Here is a 21,886-nt window from a genome sequence, read left to right as displayed (position 1 = left end):
CTCTTCTTAGTTGCCTGCTTTGTTATCTGCCTTTCGTAATCAGTTAGCGGAGGTTTCTCTAGCTTTTTCCTTTACTCTGCCTCCATGGTCTTGATGAAAGACCGAAGTTTATGCTTATCAAGTGGTGGCTCCTAATTCTATTTCTGCCTCCATGCTTCTTTTCGAGCCTCACTTCATGCTTTGTACTCAGCAGCCGTTGCTACCTTGAGTTACTCATTTGTCATATCATATGGTAATTTCTCAACTGATTGCTTCTTCTTCTGCTTCTTCTCCTTCTTCTTAGAAGGTGGAGGTGGACTCATGCTTGGATCCCTTTCTGGTACTAGACTCATGCTAGGATCCCTGTCTAGTAGTGGAGAGGATGCCCCGGCAGATAGCGTAGGTGATCTTGCCCTTGAGCCTTGAGGAGATGATCCCAAGGTTGGGGGATTTAGCTGTGTAATCCTTATGTAGCGTAGCGTTTGGACAACAGAATCCAACCATGGATAGCTTCTCCTAGATTCTTTTCCCCGTCACCTCTAGGGATCTCCAATTCCAGATCATCCCAACCGTCGGCCACTCGGTCCACCCCAACTTTGGCGAATTCGCGAGCTGGAATCTCCATGCTATGAAGTGTTTAGCCTTGTGTCAGTTGCTCAGCCACACCATTAGCCACCATGATGAGCTTGTTTTTCACAAGAGCAACAAACTCACAAGGGGCTCTCCCAGTGATGTTGTCCACGAGGTGGTGTTCCTCAAGTAACTCAGAGGATCCTCCAGCTGTGGCTTCCGTGGAAGCGACACTGCTTCAACACTGAGTCGGGCTTACGTCAACATGTGGCACTGATGCTGCAGTAGTTGCTTGTTCACTAGCTTGTTTGCTCTAAGCTAGCATCACACGCTGGTCGATTATTTCCTCCATTATTGCCTCTGATGCTGCTACTTATTCTTGCAGCTCTTGTAGTTGTTGTGCTTGGTCGGCCTTGCTTCTTTGGTGACTTCTATATGATTCAATGTGCTCACAAAAGGCAAACTTCCACGGAATGACTCCTTTTCCTCAGCATCGTCCAGGGTGTTCGGTATTTCTAAGTGCCATTGTCAGCTCATCCGTCTCTCGGTCAGGCACAAAGGATCCATCAGTTGTTTTCTTTACTAAGTCATCAAGTCTCATAACCGCTTCTCTTATTTCATTGCCGAACACAATTGATCCATCTTCGGGATTGAGCCTGCCGCCATGAGCTTAAAACCAATTCTTTGCTCGCTCAGGCCATTCGAGAGTATATGGTACTATTCTCCAGGCAATTAGGTTATCTTCCATCCTTTGCCATTTCATGACCCCTGACTTGTAACCTCCTGTCCCAAGTCGATGAAGTATTGCTTCTTTTGGGCATTGTTGGTGTTGGTTTGAGTTGACAACTAGCTCTTGTCCGACTGCTTGAACAGTACAAAGGAATCCCAGTGATCCCTTAACTTCGGGTGCTTATTGAAATCAGGTGTAAGACCCTTTTTTATGTACTCTTTGTTCAAGTTTTTCTTGTACGTCTGAAACGCAATTGCAGCCTTCTTGAAGCCCCATTCTTTCAATTTGTCTTTGTCTACATCTTCCAACGTGAAGTTATTTTTTACCTGTTGCCATAACATAGCCTTCTCTAGGTCAGGTACGTAAAGGACCAGGTTTGTGGTGACCGGGATGTTATTTCTAACAAGGAACCCAATTCGATTCACAAACTTTGTCTTAGCTTTGGCAGGAGCATTCGGTTCACCATCCTTAGAAGTTTCTATGATGATGGTACGGCCCTCTAACTTTTTATTCTTGCCTCGTCTCTTTTGAGGCCTGTTGCTCGATCCAGATGGCTGAAACATGACAATTGAAATGGTGCATGATTGGAATGTTGCGCGATGATGTTTTTTTGATAAGAAGAGAATTCAAATAATGTTTACGTATAATACTTGCTAGACCTTGCCTTATTGCCCGTCATTGCCTCCCTCAGCAATCGGTTGCTTCTCATTGCCTCCCTCACCAATTGGTTGCTTCTCATTGCCATCACCAGCCATGTTGATGTAGATGTCAGCCTCGCTGATCGATCTCTTCATTTGGTTGATTGCCGCCTTTAGCAATCAACTAAAATATGAGCTCCTCTGCCGTTAAGGCATTATGCTCGTCCTGTAATCGTGCCATTGTAACTAGTATAATATAAAAGGATGACTACAAAAATAATTAAACACTTATACAATTTCTAATAATAAATAAATGTCTAAAAAAAGAATGACTATTATAATAAGAATGACTAATATGTAGCATGGCATGTCATGCAATTTACAATTAATAACCCTTTCCAACAATTTCTAGGTAATTCATATAGTGTTGAAATAAAAAAAGAAATAAAAAAAGAATTGACAACAAAAATAGAATAAAACATTGCTAGAAAATGACAACAAAAATAGAATGAAATAGTTATACAATAATTGAGTACAAAAATTTTTACAGTGATTTGCACATTTCTATAATTGATTGAACTATTTAATGAATTTTGTTATAATAAATAACAACATCATAAAATTTCTCGATAATTTCTAAGTATTTCAATTCAGGGGAGAAATCAATTCTAATTCATTTGCTAGACGAGAAATACTAGGAATAAGATTTCACATCTCCCTTGCTAATTAAAATCTAATTGATTTAGGAATACAAGGAATAAAATCTAAGTGCTTGGAATCTTGTTTGGTAAAATCCTAATTCATTTGATAGATTTAGGGGTTAACCACCTAAAATCATGTTTGGCTAGACGAGAAATACTAGGAATAAGGAAATCTTATTTCTCGTAAAACTCGAAAAGTCAGTTCACGGATCACGCTGATACTTTTCTAGTTCATTAAATCCACGGATGACCACAAGTAGCATAGGCAAATCAGCGTTATTGATGCGATAACATTATCAAAACACATTGTCGCTCATTCCATCCAGACATTGTACTCTATAACCTTGAATCTGTAATTTTCACGTATTTTCTATAATTTCTAGCTACTCCAACAATATTCTATATTTTTTTTATCTATTTTCTAGCACTGTAGAAATAAAAAATAAATGGCATGATTTCCAACACTTATACAATATTTTCTACATTTTCTTATACAATATTTTCTACATTTTCTATATAATTTTCTACAATTTTAGATAATTTCCTACAATTTCTAGATAATTTTCTAGCTATTTTCTACAATTCTCCATAATTTTAGATCAATAAAATAATTAATGCTGTCACGACGGCCGCGAGCTTACGTCAGCGCGAAGATGAGCCCCACGGCCACCACGAGTAAGGGGCGGACGCGGGGGTGGATGGGGGCACTGGAGGGGCCGGGGCCCAGAGCGGCGGCGGCGGTCACGGACGGGGGCCGACGGGCAGCGGCAGTCATGGATAGGCAACAGCAATCGCGGACGCAGACGAGGGTGGATGGGGCTGGACGGGTAGCGATGGTTGAGGACACGGATGGGAGCGACGGTGGGGACGGAGGCAGCGGGGGCGGACGACGTCGAGGTCGGGGTGGCGTCGGGCGAGGCAGAGTTGGGGGTGGTGATGGAGGTGACGGAGGTGGCGGACTGGGGTGGCTACGGCGGTCGCGGACAGAAGCGTGGTGACGGTAGCGTCAGGGGAGGTGTCGGGCGAGGCGGCATCGAATCGGGTGAGGGTGCGGTGATGAGGGGGCTGGCGATGTGGACGAGTGGGCGGCGGTGGGGGGGAGGGGGCGGCGTGGGGGACGAGGGGGGTAGCGCGGCTGACGGCGGCGTGGGGCGATGAGGGTGTGAAAGAAGATGGAGGCAGCGGCATAATGCGTAAATTGGCTAAGAGTTCAGGGAGGGCGCTACTGCGCAGCCTTTAACACCCCGTAGTACTGGTGCAAAACAACATCCAGTACTAGAGCCTCTCTAGTACCGGTTTTTGGGAACAACCAATACTAGCGGGGGCCTTAAGTACCGGTTGTTCTCAACACCCGCTACTAAAGGGGTTCCCCAGGCGCGAAAAGAAAATGTGCCCCTTTAGTACCAGGTGTTCCTACCACCCAGTACTAAAGGGGTTGCATGACCCTGTTTCAGTTTCCCGCCCATCTTTTTATTTTTCTTTCTTTTACAATTGTTATTGTATTAATTTATTGCATAGTAAAAATTTGGTAGCTTCATGTTTATTAGATATACACTATAAAAATGTCAGATGCGGTCAAATATAAAACATGGTAAAGTTATTAATTTTAACTTAGTAATAGGTTATAATGGTCATAATACTTATATTAACTTTAAAATTCAAAAAAATAGATTTTTTGACCATGCAAAAATTTAGAAGAATAGTATCTGTAGCGTTCTTAACATGTTTACCATGACTTAATCATGTACTTGTTTAATTATACGTAAAATTATTAAATAATATTTAAATATGCTTTAAAAATTGAAATATTTAATATTTTAACCATGCAAAAATTTGTTCTTATTTAATAGGGTGAGATTTTATGCAAATAGTGCTTGGAAGTTGGAGCAGCGTTTTCTAGTTACTTTACGTAGGAGTAGTTCACGTCTTCCTCTCACCCCGGCTTCGATGCGTGTCGGGGTCAAGATAAGTTCCCCCTCCTCAACCCTTATGCTTTCCCCACTTTCATCTTCCTCTTGCCCCGGATACAAACCCTAGCTTTTGATTCCCTACCTCCCTCCCTCCGCCAGATTCCCCCATTGCAAACTGGATCTGTAAGCTCCAGCTATTGATCGCATCTTCCTCTTCATGGTCCGATGGTATATTATCTAAAGGGAAGACTTGTGTCCATTGAAGAGGAAAAGTTATCAAAGGGTATATACATCCATAACAAGAGGTGGAATATAACAAGGGGTTTGGCTGATTTGCCTTGGAAAGTGGTGGACAAGTTGGTGAGAGGTCTTGAGTGCGATTTGACGTGGTATTTTAACAGTTATGGTCAAGACATTTGGAGAAATGGAGAGTGGTACCGTCAATTCGAGGCCAGATGCAGAGATATGTCCTTGAGCAAGGTCAAATGCAAAGCCAAGTCTTTAAGCAAGGTCAAATGCAGAGCAATGTCCTTAAGCGACGTCAAATGCAGAGCGATGAATTGAGCAGACAATTTAACTCTACAACTAAAAGTTTCACCTCCCTTTACTCCATTGACCAAAGTATCCAAAAATAGTGAAACAAAGAAAGACAAGATTGGAGCATCAGATGAAACTATAGTCGAGGACCATAAAAAAGATGAATGTTGAAACTGAAAAGGTTGAGAAACCTAATGGTAACCAACACCATTACATTAATTCCTTTGTTGATAACCAAAAATACAATATAATTGTTAAATACATTACACAACATCATCTAATGGAACGTTAATAACCCTCCTCTTAATGAACGTCCCTTGGTTGTGATCGCGGTGTAAGTATGGAGTATCCTCTTTGGCTAATAGGATGCTTGGGTCAATCTCGACTGAAAATGGAGGAAGATCATCGAAGTGATCATAATCTTCTGAAATGTCAGTCTTGTCCTCCACTCCAATGATTTTTTCCCTGGAAGAACTATGTGGCGCTTTGGCTGATCATCTGACTTATTAACACCCTTTCTTATTGGTTTGCTTGCCATGTCCTTCACGTAAAAAACTCGAGTCATGTCATTGGCTAGGACGAATGGTTCGTCTCTGTATCCAATCTTGTTCAGGTCCACTATTTTCATCCCATAATTGTCTGTCGTTATGCCTCCTCGAGTAAGTTTCACCCATTGGCATGGAAACAGAAGGATTTTCAAAGGTCCATAGTCGAGTTCCCATATCTCCTCAATGACACCATAGTATCTATCTTTTCTTCCATTGTTGTCTATTGCATCGATACGGACACCACTATTTTGGTTTGTGGTCTTTTGATCTTGGGCTCTGGTGTAAAATGTGTACCCATTTATCTCGTATCCTTGGAATATCGATACTGAGATAGATGGACCCCTAGCCAATGATGCTAGTTGTTCTTCAATCGTGTCATCACCCATTAGTCGTTGCTGCTGCAACCAAGAGGTGAAAGTGTCAATGTGATGACGTGTAATCTAGGCCTCAGTCTTCCATTGGTTTGAGGACCATACATTAGCCCTATGCTGGTCCATATATGGAGCGACCAGGGATGATTGCTACAGGACGGTGAAGTGTACTTTACGAAATGTATCCTCATCAATATCCATCCAAGCTTTCCTCCTTAGTGTGCCCTTTCCCTTCAGTCTCCCCTCATGGTGTGATATAGGAACTCCAATCGAACTCAGGTCATCCATAAAGTCAACACAAAACTCAATGACCTCCTCTGTTCCATATCCCTTTGCGATGCTTCCTTCCGGACAAGCACGGTTACGAACATACTTCTTAAGAATTGCCATAAACCTCTTGAGAGGGAACATATTGTGTAGAAATACAGGATCGAGGATAAAAAACTCTTCAACAATGTGGACTAGAAGTTAGGTCATGATATTAAAGAAGGAAGATGGGAAGACCATCTCAAAGCTGACAAGGCATTGCACCACGTCATTCTGCAGCTTTAGTAGATTGTTTGGATGGATTGCCTTTTGAGAAATTTTGTTTAGTAATGCACATAGCTTCATGATTACCATTCTCACATTCTCTAGAAGAATACCCCTCAGTGCAACAGGCAGCAATTGTTTCATCAAGACATGACAGTCATGGGCCTTTAGATTTACGAATTTCTTCTATATAAAATTTATTAATTCCTTTATATTCAAGGAGTAGCCTGATGGGACCTTGATACTATTCAAGCACTCAAACATGCTTTCCTTCTCTTCCTTACTGAGAGTGTAACTGGTAGGATGTAAGTAATACTCATTATCTCTCTTTTCCGGATGTAGGGCATCTCATTGTTTCATACATTTCAGGTTCCGACATGCTTCAATTGTATCTTTTGCCTTTCCATATGTACCAGGAAGTCAAGCACGTTCATGCAAAGATTTTTCATCAAGTGCATCACATCAACTGCATTACGAACCTGAAGGACTTCCCAATAAGGTAGCTCCCAAAATATAGACTTCTTCTTCCACATGGGTGCATGTCTGTCCCGGTTGTTCGGAATAGGTTGGCTACCAGAGCCTTTGCAAAGACTACCCTCACATCCTTTATCATAGAAAATACACGTTTACCATTACGGTGAATGGGCTTAGTACGTTTTTCTTCCTCCTCTTCAAAATGCTTCCCTTTCTTTCCTATAAGGTGCTTAGCAGGAAGAAATTGATGATGACCCGTATACACGGCCTTCTAACAATGCTTCAAATACATGCTGCAAGTATTATCTGAACAATGTGTGCAGGCTCGAAATCCCTTGTTTGACTATCCGGACAGATTACCAAGCGTTGGCCAATCATTGATGGTTACGAACAACAATCCTCGTAAATTAAAAGTCTCCTTTTTGTCCTCATCCTACACATGTACACCTTCTTCCTCCATAACAATAGAAGTTCATCAACCAACAGTATTAGGTAAATGTCAATGTCGTTGCTAGGTTGTTTTGGACCTTGGATAATTATCGCCATCATAATGAACTTCCGCTTCATGCACAACCATGGCGGTAGGTTGAACATACATAAGGTCACAGCCCAAGTGCTATGACCACTATTGAACTCTCCGAATGGTTTGAATCCATCTGTACTTAAACCAAATCGTATGTTTCTTGCATCCTTTTCAAACTCGGGAAATTCCGTATCAATTGTTCTCCACTGGGACCCATCAGTGCATCAACTTTGCATGTGCCTTGTTTCTGAACAAACACTTCAACCGTGGTACTATAGGGAAATAACACATTACCTTCACAGGAACTTTCTTCTTGATGGCTTGCCCTTCAATATCACCAGGGTCATCTCACCTGATCTTATAACGCAGCGCTTTGCACACTGGATAAGTCTCCAATTTCTCGTATTCCTTTCCCCGATAGAGGATACAATCATTACGACATGCATGTATCTTTTGTACCTCCAAACCCAGAGGGCAAACAACAGTTTTTGCTTCGTACGTTGAGGATGGCAATTCATCCCCCTCGGAAGCATGTTCTTTATGATTTTTGTTAACTCATCAAAACCCTTGTGAGAAACTTCATTTTTTACCTTCCATTGTAGCATTTCCAGTGTGGTACCCAACTTTTTGTGCCCCTGTTTGCAATCTGGGTACAACAATTTCTTATGATCATCTAACATATGCTCAAACACTTTTGACTCCTTCACATTCTCGCAGTGTTCCTTTGCATCTCACAACACCTGACCTAGATCATCGAGAGGACCTTCTGCCTCACCAATCTCTTCTTCAGCATCGCCCATTGGAGCATCTGCAAAGGCACTTCCTTGAAGGAATGTTGTCATCTTCTTCTTTATCATCATCATCCATCATAACTCCTCTTTCCCTATGCTTGGTCCAATCAAAATAGTTAGGCATGAATCTAGAACTGTATAGTGGGTGTCAATAGTCTTTCTGGATGAGTAATCCTTCTAATTTTTGCAATTTTTGCATGGACAACAAATGAAACTGGACGACGGTTTGTTGGATTCTGCCTGATTGAGAAAACCACACAAGCTATTAATGTACTCCATGGAACGTTTATCTGCGTTGTATGTCCATTACCGATCCATCTACAAAATATTACACATGAATTGGTTTTTGAAGTATAAGCATAAGAATTTAAATACTTAATCAAATTTTTTATATATATACACATGAATTAGTTTTTGAAGTATAAGCATATGAATTGAAATACTTAATCTAATTTTTCTAAGTATATACACGTGAATTATTTTTTGAAGTATAAGCAAATGAATTGAAATACTTAATCTAATTTTTCTGAGTATATACACACATGAATTCATTTTTGAAGTATAAGCATAAGAATTGAAATACTTAATCTAATTTTTCTAAGTGTATACACATGAATTTGTTTTTGAAGTACAAGCATATGAATTGAAATACTTAATCTAATTTTTCTAAGTATATACACATGGATTAGTTTTTGAATTATAAGCATATCAATTGAAATACTTAATCTAACTTTTCTAAGTATATACACATGGATTGATTTTGAAGTATAAGCATATGACTTGAAATATTTAATCTAATTTTTCTAAGTATATACACATGGATTGGTTTTTGAAGTATACTATCCATATATCAAGGGAGGATGGAGTTTCTAACCTTTAGAACACTTGAATGAGTGAATTCCCCAAGAAATGGTCAGAAATCCAGCAACACCTCCGCTATGGCGCTATGGATAGGGTGAAGCTTGAGCTACAGTTATCTAGAGAATATAGAAAAATTATTGAATTAGCGAGAAATGAACATTATTTCTTACAATTTGATAACGTAATTATCTCTATGTACCAGAATTTATCTCGCTCACATTAGCCATAATTTATTTACCTCATATTTGAAAAGTACTAAACTATGAAATTATTCATCTAACCTGATATGAATTTCTTTGACTAGTATGAATTATAGCATCCAAAAATTTGTATCTTATTTTACAAATCACAAATATGAGCTCGAAATAACACATTCATATAAATGTTTTTTTCCTATTGTAAGTTATTCTAAAAATCACAAACATACTCTAGCTCTAAAGTATAAAACTTAGTATACTAACCATGTATCAAGGGAGGATGAAGTTTCTATCCTTTAGAATACTTGAATGAGTAAAATCCCGAATAACTGGTCACAAATCCGGCAGCACCTCCCCCTATTTCTCTATGGATAGAGTGAAGCTCGAGCTAGGAGATGGCTCGGACTTGAGGAAAAAAGAGGGGTATTTATAGAAAGGAAATTAATACTGGTTGGGGATAACAACCGGTACTAAAGGGGAGCCCTCTAGTACCGGGTTGGGGGCCCCAACCCGGTACTGGAGCGGGGTGCCACATGAGTACCGGGTTGAGGCACCAACCGGTACCGGTTGTTGCCACCAACCGGTACTAGAGGGTGGGTGAAGCAGCAACCGGTACTAATGTGCACCCTTTAGTACCGGTTGTTGCCCCCAACCGGTATTAAAGGGGTTTACGGGGAGCGCTTCAGGGACTATCCATTGGGCCCGATACTAATGCTAACATTAGTACCGAGTCTAAAGCAAATCGGTACAAAAGCTCGGGAAGAGAAGTTATTTTTCTAGTAGTGAAAAATCACTTCATAGAAAAGGCATCGCTGGAACTACTACCATGAATCTACAATACAATAGCCATCCGATCTCCTTGCAGCACGTCGTGCTGCTCGCACAGTAGGTCACTGGGCACCAGTGGCGTGTGCTATGCTGTGGCCCATAAGAGCAGACTCAATGCTCCACTGTGTACAGTGGCTTCACTTTGCCCTATATGGTGCCCTGTTTTCTTTTCAACAGGTAGCCATCACTGTTCAGAGCGAAACGTTTGTGATGTGCCGGTTCTAAAAGACTATTATATTATCTAGTGTGACACATGCTATTTGGTTCGTTATTCATAGAAACACTGTAAAGAAATAAATGGGAATACAGACATGTTATATGACAGACTGACACACGCGAGCTATAAGCTATGAGCTCATATTCAAGACCATGGTGGCATAGGTATTGACTAGTTGGTGAACTCGATCGCGCAAAAGTTCATGAATATGTAGGTTGTTCGGACTGCACCAGTGAAGCCAGTTCACGGGCAAGCTTGGTGTAATCCTTCTTGGTCCTCTGCCTTGCCTTGAAAAGGTCAAACATACACATATCCAAGGTGAATGCATCCCGTGCAGCTAGAGAATTCGCATCTGGGGTCTCCGGGAGGAGGCCTTCAACCACGATCACCTTCCCGCCTTTGGGGAGAGCTTGGTAGCAGTTCTTCAGTGACTTGATGCATTGTTCGTCAGTAAACATAAGGAGAATCCACTGCACATGCTTGTATTGATTATTAATATTGTGTTGACCACATAACTGTAGTACGGCTTGCTAAATTGGGTGCGTATTATACTGGCTGTAATATTATAATGAATAGTGTTTGTGTTACCAGACAGCAACGAAATTAAAAAGTTTTAACCAGTGACCGGCCTGTACCTACTTATATACTCGCTCCTATTTTTTAAACACGTCTCATTGATTTATGATAATGGTGTCGTGACATTTTTAATGTGCCATATTTAATACTAGATGTCATATTTTTCTATAAATTTAGTTAAAGTTCGACAATTTTAACTTTCGACAAAGCAAATGCGACATGTGAAAAAGCAGAAGCGGTATTATAATTAAACTGGCAAAGTTTATGTCCCTGATCCCGCACACCACCCGAAGCGCCCTGACGACCTTAACTACTTCGGGCTATCTTAAGCTGGCGCTAGGGGTCCCTCGCCATGGTCTCTCGTTAGGCACCACATACGTCTTCGATTGTCCCCTTATTGACAACCTAGCGGTGGCTACCAACTTCGCATTGACCCCCAATGGGAGGATTCATCTAGGTGGAGCTATGGATGATAGCGTGATGACGGACGACATGAAGAGCTTCAATATAGTTGTAAACTTGTTAGCCTCTCTGGTGGCCTCTACTATCGGTGCTAGAGGCTAGCAGCCTCTTTTTTGTTGTTGTTTTTCATCCATTCTTAGGCTTTTTTGGTTCTTCATCTTCACCACCAAACTTGTTTTCCGATCCGCTGGTGGTGGAATGACTAATTGTACTTTTAGTTGCAGACGGTCGTTTTAAGTACAAATATCCCGTCAGAATCCACACCCGCATAATTTACATATTCATGGTGGGCTCCCTTAAACTTATATATTAGTGAGTGCGGAAGTAGATTGTCTATGGTTCGACTATAACCTCACTGTTTGCTGCCACGTAGAGGGGTGGGTGGGGGGGTGTTTGTTGATGATGACATTTAGTCAGTTTAAACGGACCTGCAAAAGAATTATACATCTCCAGAGGGTACGCGGTCATACATGTTCCCAGCTATATGTTCCAGACCTGCAATACCAAACGTTATTCGAGCTGCAATACGTTCACTACGGGACACAGGTTGTTTGCCGAGTGCCAGCCCAAAATACTTTCAGCAAAAGGTTTGCCGAGTGTTACACTCGGCATCTGGCACTCGGCAAACTTTCCGTCGACAAAATTACTTTTTTACCGAGTATTTTTTGTCGGGCACTCGGCAAACTTTATTTTCAAAAAAAGCCAGCACTCTACGGCCGCCGCCACCCTTTCCCGTCGCCACACAACCACGCCGCCGTCGCCACACCACCATGCAGCCTCCACCACGCTCATCATCGCCGGGAGCTTGTGGATCAGGAGCTCCGTGCTCTTCTTCACGCCGCCGGTCGTCGGCACGAACTTCCTCGCCGCCTGCAAACCAAACTCGGCGAGAACAGAGCAGATCGAAAGGGAACAACGCGAGAGAGGGAGACAAGGACGAACCTTGGTGGCGAGCTGCTTGCGGGGGGCCTTCCCTCCGGTGGACTTGCGGGCGGATTAGGGAGGGGAGGGGCCGCCAGATCCAAGAGGGGAGGCCCCCGCCGCCGCCACCGCCCGCACAGCCGTCGGAGCCCCAGGCCGAAGGAGGGGAGCGTGGGGCCACGACGGATTGCGCCGGATCCGGAGAGGTACGTAGCGGATCCAGCGGAGGCCGGGGGAAGGAGGGAGGCCGGGGGAAGGCGAAGGCGGTGGGAGGAGGGGGCGGCCGGATCCGGAGAGAGGAGGGGAGGGGCGGTGGGCGGCGCCAGAGAGGGAGGAGGGGAAGGGTGGCGGCTGGCGCCGGAGGGGAGGAGTGGCGGCCGGAATCGGAGGTTGCGACGCCAGGTGCGGGGGATGCGGGAGGGAGGCGGGTGCGGGATTTTACAGGTGGTGTTGGATTATTTTTTTCTTTTTTTTCTTTGCCGATTGTCTTGAGTATAACAGTCGACAAACAAATTGTTTGCTGAGTATTTTTTTTTTGACACTCGGCAAACCCCTTTTTTGCCGAGTGTTTTTAGGTAGCCACTTGGCAAAGAGCTTGTTTGCCGAGTGCCAAAAAAACACTCGGCAAACTAAAAACACTCGGCAAATTTGAGGTTTCCGGGAGTGGTTAAAATAACTATCAGGCACTTACCTGGAAGAGATGGGCCTGAGATATAACATGAGACAGGTCAAAGTTGACGCCCTGTCCTTTTAACGGGAGACGATCATCTCCAGGGTCGAGCCGTTGCCCTCGCCAACATCAACAAGCTGCCGAACGCCATCGAATCGTTGAAACGCTCCAGCATCTTTGTGACCAGAATCACCGAGTGCTCAGCCATAGCTTTGTCGAACAGCGTGCTCAGCCGCTGGTTCTTCCCCAAGTGATCGTAGAACGGCACCCCATGGGTTCTCTCAAAGGACGACGGCCCACCAGATACCACCGTCTCGGCTATGTGATGCCTTTGTGCATAATGTCAAGTATTAATTGAGGTAATTTTTTTTCAATTCTCAACAAAAATATTCATGTAATGAGTAATGACAGCTATAGTGAGGAAAATATGCCGATACCAGGGTAATATGTGGTCTGGTTCGCCTAGAAATACGGCAAATGTTCCCAGCGACCCCTTGCTGTCGTTTTTGGTGAGCCACCGGCACAGCGGCGCCGGCGTGGTACCGCCCCAGAACCTTGTCATCTACGCCTTTCTCGGTCATGCACCTCACCATGTTAAAGCACGCGAGGTAGCCGAGAATGCTATCCACCGAGGCAGCCGCCTCGGCCTTGTCTGCGGCCTTGATCTGCTCGGCAAGCTCGCCCGCGATCTGGGGAGCATCGGCCGTGCATAGCGTGTCGAGGAGACCGAGCTGGATTGCCTCCCTGAGGACCAGGGGGACGTTGAATGCAAACATGACTTCTTGCGCATGCAAGCAAAGCTCGTCCTCGTCGTCAAGAGCACCATTGGAGAGAGAGGGGTAAGCTTTCGCATTAATGAAATATGTAAATGTGGAATCCAACAGGTCGGACATTTCCGATCAAACAATCTATCATATTTCGTTCCTCCTCACAGCATTAATATCTGATAATATGCCACTAAAAAAAAGTATCTGGTAATATGCGTGCATTGCGATGTGCGTTTACCACGGACACCATGCTGAGTGCACCTCTCCACATTGTTCTTTGTCAGACAATTTCTCTAGAGGACGCTACAGCAAAATCATCTGATCTTGCCCTACCTGCATATCACTACGGGCCCAAAGCTACGTGAAAATGCATTGTGTAGCCTCCAAAGCATGTCTGTCACCTTTTTGATGAGGTGGCATGCGTTTTTAGGGCCCGTCACCATGTCACCTTAACTAGGATTGCGACCTTTAACTTGGCAGAAGGTGATGGGTTTTGTTTGTGATCCCACCTTTGTCTTTACCTATATATTTGTGCATTCTTTCATTTCTAAATCGACAAGCTCAGCGGTCCACCGCCCCTCCCCCTAGCAACCGCCACTCCACGGTTGTGGGCTCCGTGCTTGGCCTCATGACTTAGCCCTCTTTCACTGTAGACCACACATGCGGTGGTGCCGCCCTCCTTCGTCCGCCCATGTGAGTTGAGATTGCAGCATTGGCCCCCTCTTCCCCAACTCATGGCAATGGCCTCCAGCATCCTCCTCCTTTATTTATGACTTTACTCATTTGGATAAGTTAGAAGTTACATCCAAACTATAGTAAAGAAAGATCAAATTTGAACTACCGTTTTATATATATATATATATTTTGAATTATAAAATGAAGATGGGTAAAGATATTCGCCAATTACTTTTGTTAAGTTATAAGTGATAGGCAGTAATCTTAGTCTGTCGCTTTTGATAACTTATAGGTGAACGGCAACATCTAATGTGATGGGCAAACATGGCTATTACTTTTTACAAGACATTGATGATTCATCTCTGGTTACAGGTATCTTGTCCGCTGCGTATGAAGATACTTGCCCGTCATCTTTATAACATTTTTCACGTAGTGTATATACACCAGCACTGATGGCTCAACTTTTTCATGGTCCTAGGGCATGTTCGGGCATGGAAGGGTCCATGAATAAGATGGTGGCATCTTTGCGGAGGGACGTCTACTTGTTAGTTGACATCTGTGTCATCAGGTGCTGAACGTTCTATAGCATATGTAAGTTCTTGAAGTCCATGCTAGTTTTGTTAAGGTGGAATACTCGTTTTCATCCTCGACCTATCACACGGCTATTCCGCTTCAATCAAGATCATCTGATTCAACCTGTTTGCCTCCAGATTGACTTTGCTTCATTAACTGATGCCTTTGACGGTATTTCAGTTAGCATTAGCAGCTGTGCTTAGACGTGCATTAAAGCTCCACCATGTGCTACGTACCCCAATCTGTCATCAAGGATTTGTCACTACCGATTTTTGTAGCAAAGGAGTGTCCCCGCTACGATAGAACACGATGAGCGAACTCTGCCTTGACCCTTGTAGCCCCTCAAGGATGAGCGCAAGCTTTAGAAGGTTATTTGGTTCCTAGCCACCAAGTTGGCAAATGTTTGGTTTTGGCAAGATTTTTTGCGCTACATGTCATAGAGACAAAAAGAGAGGCAAGATTCCCTTTAGCAAGGCAAAGTGTGCCTTCAAATTTCTTAGCTGCACCTTTTTTCATGCCACACTTGCCTAAAGTTAAGTGTGGCAAACTGTTCCCAGCAACCAAACATGCCCTAGGGCTGAACAACAAGCCATGGCTAGTATTTCGTGCATCCACGCTTTCAAACTTCTGAGAGCTGAGGTCGGATTTGATTTCCTTAATGTGAGGAACCCCAAGTTACACTACTAGAGACAACGACTCTAGTACCGGTTTCGCAATCGGTACTAGCAATTTGGTACCAGAAGATGAGTCCTAGCCAGTACTAAAGGGTATTAAAAAATTAAAAAAAAAATCCCCACCCGGCCCCACCAGCCCCGCCCCAACCCCTGCCGCCCCGCCGCCGGCCCCGACCAGAATCCCAAATTTGGACCCGGTACTAATGCTAACATTAGTACCGGGTCCAACAGTGACCGGTACTAAGCCTCGGAACGAGAGGTCATTTTCTAGTAGTGTTACACTCATTTAATCAAGTCATCATTCTTTAAATAAGGATATCTCTGGTCATCCTTGAGATTTGTCATGAGCCATGCTCAAGATTTATATATAGCTCACATGTACAACAAGATGAACATCATCACAACATAAGCATTATATACATAGCCCATCACATTACATAAAAGGTTTCAAATTTGCAACATAATAAGTTCATAAAGTTTGCAGTGGGAAGTTCTATCATCACTCTCGTCATATGATACAACACAAAATAAGAAGGTTAAGACTATATGCCAATAGTGCCCTTCTTATAGCTATGGCCATCTACTTGTCACTCGCATCTCCATCCGCAGGTAGAAGTACCCAAAGACGGCCTTCGGATGCGGATCACCTGCAACAACTTAACGGCAGCACCATGAGTAAAAGAAATACTCATCAGGTCTTATCCAAGTAAGGGTATATACTTGCCTAACTCTCAAGGAGAATGCATCTGGTTAAGTAGCAAGGAATGGTGGTTGTAATTAAATTTGCATAAAAGCATCTACATTTGATCAAGTTATAGTAAGCAAAAGAGGTGGCAATCCATGATCTCTAAGTCAAGCATCAAGTCATCGTAATAAGTAAATGTGACCTTACATGAGCTCAATCTTCCATCAACTCCATTCGGTAACTGTATGTTAAAGTCCAAGTACATAAGCATGCTTGTCCGAGAGCATAACTATTGCAATAGATTATAACCCTGTATAGGTGTACAACTTTTCCCATACAAGGCACAAGACTAACGACCATACCCATGGCTGAGGATAAGTGTTGATTTATGCCCCCGACCGTTCACATACCCACAACTGCATATGAACGAACGGTCGGAATGGATAGATGCACTGAACACGGCCGATCACATGTCTACTTGGCTTGCCATTCCCATATTAAGCATGTGGTTTGTACAAAAAACTGCTCAAGTATCACAACAATAATGATTGGGCCATAATTACTTAAACAAGACTAAGTAAAGTGAGCTCCAATCTCAACATGACCCTACCATTCTTGCTCAAGTTCCATTCATCATTCATAGTTGCTCAATTTTAATCCATTCATAGCTAACTAAGTATTATTTAAATAAGCATCCTATAACTCACGAGTGGTGGTGACCTTGCCACCTCTCGACTTCTATCGAAGATAAGCATGGATAAGCCGATTAAATTCGTGACACCTACACAAGCATACTAACCTAGAAGAGTTGTTCTAGATCAAGGATGGATGCATTAAGTAGGAGCTAAACAATAACTCATGCGCATACAAGACACACATACATCATTGATCCAAAATAGGGTTAAGAGATGCTTAGGCACCTGCCTTGGTTCACAAAGGAAGCGTCGTCAGCAATGGGCTTCGGCTCGGGCTCACCCTCCTCTTCTTACTCCAGCGTTTTGGTCGAGTGCAATGATGCTTGATAAGTAAATATGCCATGAATAATTGCAATGACATGAGTATGACATGATTAAGCATGTTTTAGCATTGCTAGATAAACATACAAGAGTTGGTTGTAGCATACATAAGCAAGTAACTCGAGTGCGAAACTATTGATGTTGGACAGGAAGTGGCGACCGTCCGGCATGTTGGGAATGGCGGACCATCCGGTTTGAACGATCGATTGTTGGTCGGACCATCCTCTGGTCAAGTGGGAATCGTTTTGTTAAAACTATGCAGATTCTAGATGGTTTTTAAAAAATGAATGGCGGACCATCCACCCCATAATAGCAGACCGTCCGTTGTACAAAATCAGCATAGGTTGGAAAGATGTGCAGAGACTCGGTTTGCCATGTGCTTGAACAGCGGACTGTTTGCAGTACAAAAAGTACTTGAGAAGCAGAAATGGAAGGTTTCTGTTGGTTTTTGGTGTGCAACTGGCGGACCGTTAGCTAGTGTCAAGCATACCTTCCGCACCGCCGTCACGGCTCTCTTCCGAGTTCACTAGTGGTGACTACGGCATTGCTTTGGGTTAGGGTTTGTTTCTGTGGTTCTTGGGAGTGTCTAGATTTATCTAGGGAGATAGATTTGACATACATTATGGATTCAAAGACCTAGGTCATCAATGGTGGTTTCGCTGTAAAGGTTTCATGGATTTGAAACCTAGGGCAATAGGGAATAAATCAGGGATGGGGATGGCTCACTGGCGATTGGTAGGACTCCGGTGAGGTGACGCAGGTTGGTGTAGGGCGTGTTGAGGAAGCTTGGGGTCATCCTTAACTTGAAGCTTGGGGAAGGTCTTGGGATAGAGGAGGAATATCTTGGGTAAGCTCCAAACTCCAAGCTCCAAGGAAGAAGATGATGTCGAGTTGGTGCAGCTCGTCACCGTTGAGCTCCGACGGTCCTCGAGCAGGCTGACATGTGGGGTCCATGAGGATGACGTGGCACAAAAGTTCTGCGCTCGCGACACATACCAGGGTGTACTGGTGGACCATCCGGGAGTGAGTGGACTTTTTGTAGGTGATGTGGCAAAGGGGTTTACCGGGGTTGTGCTTGACCGAAGTCAAAGTGCTGACGTGCAACGGCGGACCGTCTGGCCCCAAAGGGCGGATTGTCCGCAGGTCAAAAGTTGACCTCAACAAAAGCAAGTTTTATTAAGGAAACTTTGATTAATGCTTAATGATGCAAATGATGACATATGACATGCTTAGCCCATACAAGATTAGAGCTGTTACACTTAATCTACACTATGCTAGAAAACATTTCCACTAGCAAAACCAATTTCTGCTGGCGGGTCTGGCACCCCCAGCAAGCTGCGAGTAGAAATGGTCTCTATGCTGGCGGGTGGACACCTGCCAACAAAGATATGATTTGTATTGAGGGCGATTAGAAGGCCCACCAGCAGTGATATTTTTAGGAAAAATAAAAAAAATTGTTGTAGCTGCTCATGCTGCCGCATTCGGTCGCACCGCCGCTGGCCCTGCACCCGCCGTCAGACGGAAGACCGCACCCACCGCCCGATGCTGCCCCACCGGCTGAATGTGCTGCTACCGATGGCCATCCGCAGCTGTGCTGCAGGCCACACCTGAGCAGGCCACCTGCTCCAGGCATCCCGTGCCGCCCGAGCCAGCCGCCCGCCAGGCATCCCACACCGCCCGAGGCTACCCCGCTGAGTGCCCGCGCTGGCATCCTGTGCCCACCTAAGACCCAGGTGCAGCTTCCCTGCAGGAGAAAGAGATAAGGTGTGAGAGGAAAGAGATAAGGCCACAGCCGCTGCCGGAGGCTGCCCCGCCGGTTGAACGCGTTGCTGGCGACGGCCATCTGCAGCTGCGCCATAGGCCACAACCGAGCAGGCCGCCCGCGCTGGCATCTCGCGCTGCCTGAGCAGGCTTCCCCTTCCACGCCACCGCCGCTCCCACACGTGCCGCTTCCGTCGCTCCCGCCGGCGCCCACGCCCGCCGGCCACCCGCCGACGCTGCTCTTGCGCCTTGCAGTCACCAGTTCTCCGCCACCGAGGGAGATGGAGATATTTGGAGATAAGGGATAGGTATGCTCCTTGAGAGATAAGATAAGGGAGATGTTGTTGGGCATACACCCCAGGTCCACGAGTAGGCCCTGAACGGCCCACTAAGGGACGTACTCGGACATGATCAAGACAAAGGGGCTACGCAGCAATAGGCGTATCCCACTCGTTAAGTGTGCATATGGAAACTATTCGGACCTTACCGAGTAGAACTCTGTAATTGTACCCGACTAGGATTCAGACTTGTAACCCTACCCTCCTGAGTATATAAGGGTGGGCATGGACCCCCTCAAAGACAACAACTCCAGATCATCTAAGATCAATACAACCAACTCATAGGATGTAGGGTATTACGCGATCTAGCGGCCCGAACCTGTCTAAATCGCGTTCCCTGCGTCACCATCGACTCCTTGATTCTCAACAGCACTTACCACATAAAAGATCACCTAGCGTACCCCCTAGGCATGTTGCCAGTCTAAAACACCGACAGCTGGCGCGCCAGGTAGGGGGGTTCATCGAGTTTCTCAGCGTGAGCTCGATGGCACCTGTTGTTCTCAAGTTTGTCTTCATCATCGAAGCAGGCGCAACCTTTGTTTTTGGATCCTGGCTCTGCATCACCAACGGCGCCGGATCATTTCAGCGCCAAATCATCAACATCCAGGAGAAGAAATCAGACAATTCGGCCAGGAAAAATCAAAATTTCAAAGTCAACAATCCCGAGTTTGACTACGCATCGGACTTGACCCCAGTTCGGAGTAGTCGGTCTCAGACACTCTCCAAATCAGTTTCGACTCCAAAACGGTTCCCTTACGGACTCCGCAATGCAGCCGAAGTTTCCTCACTCAAACTCAACTCGAACACGGGAAAGGCGAAGACTCTGACTCCGACTCGGACTATGTCCCAGAGATCCCACTGTCAGGACCAGCCCAAGGTCTGGTAATAACTTCAACATTGCAAGGCAGATTCGTTCACTAGCCAGGAATGAGACCATCCCTCCTCACCCGCGACTACAAGTCACGCCTCGTTGCTCACATAGACAAACTCCCGTACCAGGAAGGCATTCCACTCAGTTCAAGCCGCGAGGAAAGTTCCACAGAAATTGCAACATTAAGCTCTAGGAGCTACTACCAGACAGAGAAGTCTTTCTTATTACTCAAAATAACAACTCGGGTACTAGCCAACAGAGAACCCCCCGACGACTAGCACAACTCGACAATGTCTCAGAGGACGAGTCAACAGTTAATGATCCACAAGATGAAACTTCCGACCAGAGGAATCAAAGAAGGATGCCCAATACTACTCAGGCTGAATGACGACAAATGCTGGCTACAAACATCCCCATCACAAACCTTGAAAGAGCATTTGACGCAGTACAGGCTCAAGAACACAACACTCCACTTGCGGCAATTGCCTCTATCAACCTTATATCAACGCTCATACCTCGAGACAGAGACAACGAAGACACAGCTCAACTCGCGCAGCAAGGCAACGGACTAATCGCACAACTCGCAGAACAAGCTTACAAGCTACTCGATAAGGAATCACCAATCCCGTCTATTCCCTGCATTGCAGCTCATCAAGAAGGCAGTAGAGGTGCTGCAGCTAACAACGACTTCAACGAAGTACAAAGGAACGACAACGAAGTAGTAAACCAACCAAGGCAACACAGCCAAGGTTCGAGTAAACACAACGCTCCAGTACGACAAAAGGACGTTGGAGAAGTCAGCTACACCAACTCCGCAAAAAGTCCTCGCCATACTCGGAAAAATCATGAAGTATCAAATTTCAACGATCTACGAGAAATAATCAACAGTCGGCGTGAGTGAGAAGTCGACAATTACAACCACTTTCCTGCTTTCACAAATCGGGTAACGAGGACAAGATTACCCGAAAAGTTCAAACCAACAGGAATCACTAAGTATGACGGCAAGCAAGACCCAATTCAATGGCTACGATTCTACTCGTTGGCGGTCCAAGCAACTGGGGGCAATAATGACATCAAGGTCATCCATTTTCCCATATGCTCGGAACCCGCACCACTGACATGGCTTGAGTCACTCAAGCCCATAATCGACTCTTGGGTAGACTTAACAAAAGTTTTCACTAACAACTATGCCGGTTCCATGACTAGACCGGGTAACAAGATCGACCTCAGCCAAGTAAAATAGAAAGAAGGTGAAACACTACGCGACTACTTGTGACGATTCTTCAAAAAGAAGGCCGCTATAGTTGACATTTCAGAAACAGACGTCATCGAGTGCTTCCAGAATGGACTCTACAATCGACGAACATACCAAAACTTCGGTAGACGACGACCAACCAATGTCAAAGACCTCAAACTCATGGTGCAATAGTGGGTAGATGAAGAAGACAAAGAGCAAGAATGGTTCAGCTCTTATCGTAACCGTAGACGCGA

General features: G+C 44.5%; 1 pseudogene; it reads right to left on the bottom strand.

Moving 5' to 3' along the window:
* Window positions 1-10,577: 10,577 nt before the first annotated feature.
* LOC117834397 (3-aminomethylindole N-methyltransferase-like) lies at window positions 10,578-13,928 on the bottom strand (annotated as a pseudogene).
* Between the last annotated feature and the right edge of the window lie 7,958 nt (window positions 13,929-21,886).

This window comes from Setaria viridis, chromosome 8 (genome assembly GCF_005286985.2).
Source record: "Setaria viridis chromosome 8, Setaria_viridis_v4.0, whole genome shotgun sequence".
In the NCBI taxonomy this organism is placed as follows: domain Eukaryota; kingdom Viridiplantae; phylum Streptophyta; class Magnoliopsida; order Poales; family Poaceae; genus Setaria; species Setaria viridis.
This window is presented reverse-complemented; position numbering and strand designations above follow the sequence as displayed.